A 1,859-nucleotide genomic window follows, 5' to 3' on the forward strand; every position below is an offset into this window, starting at 1 on the left:
CATTACCTAGACACCAAAGGCACCACCCCGACTCCCCTCTCCCTGGGAGTTCTCTTGCCCTCCTCCCCGTGAGTAGCAACGCCCTTGGTGCAGCTTCTGGACAGATTCCTCCTATGAGGAACATCCCTCCCTCCCCGCCCTTGCAAACCTGTCAGAGCATCATCACCACCCAATAAAAGTAGGTATGCGCTCCTGCCACCTCATGGTTCTATCTTTTTCTTTTATCAGTTCCCAAATCCCTTGAACATCCTACACGCAGGCAGCAAGTATAGACAAAAAAAGGGAAGAGGTGCAGTTGCTGAGCCCCGGGGCACACTGATATTTTCCTAAACATTCATCTCAGAGATGAAGAGGAACCAGCAACAGAGATGGAGGAAAAAAGGCTAAAAAGGAAGCAGGGAACCAGGAGAGGAAAACTGTCACACGGAGAGGGGTCAAATGCTGCCAATAGGTTTAGAGGACTGAGAAAGAGCTTTGGATTTCACTTTACATCTTTTTTTTTCCTGTAAATTCACTTACTGCTTTAAAGTTTTTAACTGTTTCAGCAGTTACAGGAATTTTTTTTTTTTAATCAGAAAGAAAAATATTTACATTTTAAATACAAAAGAAAAATTTTAATTATTCTTGGTTTACCTCTAAAACCCAACCACTTACATGCTCATGATTTTTTTTTTTTTTTTCACTAACCTATTCTATCTATACAATGTGTGCATCCTGTGTGATTACTAAGCATTTATTTACCCTTGGATTTTCTGTGTCAGGTTTACTTTGTTGTGGAGTTTCTTTAAAAAAGCTAACTGAATTTGTCCAATAAAAAGTTTCACATTTTTTGGAAAACCAGTGATGCAACATTGTTTCCAGATCTGCCTCCAAAGCTGAACTTGGGTGTTGGTAGCTCTTTGAGAAGTTCAAATCCTTCACTGAATTCATTTAGCAATGATTCCTTGGTTAAATTATATTAGGTTATTAGAAAAAAGTCTTTCACTTTTCAACATTCTGGAAAGAGATTTCACATAATGCTTCACCTCCTCAATTGCATTGTTAGGATTAAGGCTTACGGCATCAATAGTCCCTTTGGCAATACTAGTATGAAATCGAGGCAGCTTTGCAGAAAGATTCAAAAAGTCTTCTACCTTCAACTTAATAAAACTTCTTTCTCTATAATATTTCTGGAAAGCTGTATCAATTCCAGTAATGTTAGGGAAACCAAGTTCTGCCATTTCCAGTTTCACTATCAAGTACTAAAGCATCCAGTAGAATCTTGTGTTTTTGCATTTACCTTAGTCGAGCCATACCCTTTTCTCCAAATGAGATTAATCCTGTATCTCCATATTCTTGGAGAGTTTGCAGTTCTCTCACTGATAATAGCATCCCAGTGCTCTTGGGTCCCCAGCCATTGGGACAAAGCCATCCCCTCTGGAACTGACCCCTGACTGTGCCTGGGGCCCCAGCGCCACTGCTCTGTTCGTTCCCACCACGCTCCGAAATGCTGCCCTCCTGTTCCATTCATCGCTTCACTTAAATCTATGATCACCACACTTTTCCTTAGAGGGCCAGATGGAACATAGTTTAGGCTTCAAAGGCCATATGGTCTCTGTCACAACTATTCAGCTTGGCTATAGCAGAAAGCAGCCATGGACAGACAATACTTGAACAAATTAGCCTAGCCATGTTCCAAAAAAACTTCATTTATGGGCACTGCAATTTGAATTTCATGTAATTTTCACATATCACAAAATTATTCTTCTTTTGCCTCCACCCCAACATTTAAAACCGGAAAAACCAGTTTTTAGCTTGAGGCCATACAAAAAAACTGGCGGTGCACCAGATTGGGACTGTGGGCTGTGGCTTGCTGACAC

The 1,859-nt window shown here is 40.8% G+C and overlaps 1 pseudogene; it reads right to left on the bottom strand.

The window, feature by feature from the left end:
- Window positions 1–820: 820 nt before the first annotated feature.
- On the bottom strand, window positions 821–1,411 carry LOC132349844 (EEF1A lysine methyltransferase 2-like; annotated as a pseudogene).
- Window positions 1,412–1,859: the final 448 nt, after the last annotated feature.

The sequence above is a fragment of the Balaenoptera ricei genome, chromosome 15 (assembly GCF_028023285.1).
Source record: "Balaenoptera ricei isolate mBalRic1 chromosome 15, mBalRic1.hap2, whole genome shotgun sequence".
In the NCBI taxonomy this organism is placed as follows: domain Eukaryota; kingdom Metazoa; phylum Chordata; class Mammalia; order Artiodactyla; family Balaenopteridae; genus Balaenoptera; species Balaenoptera ricei.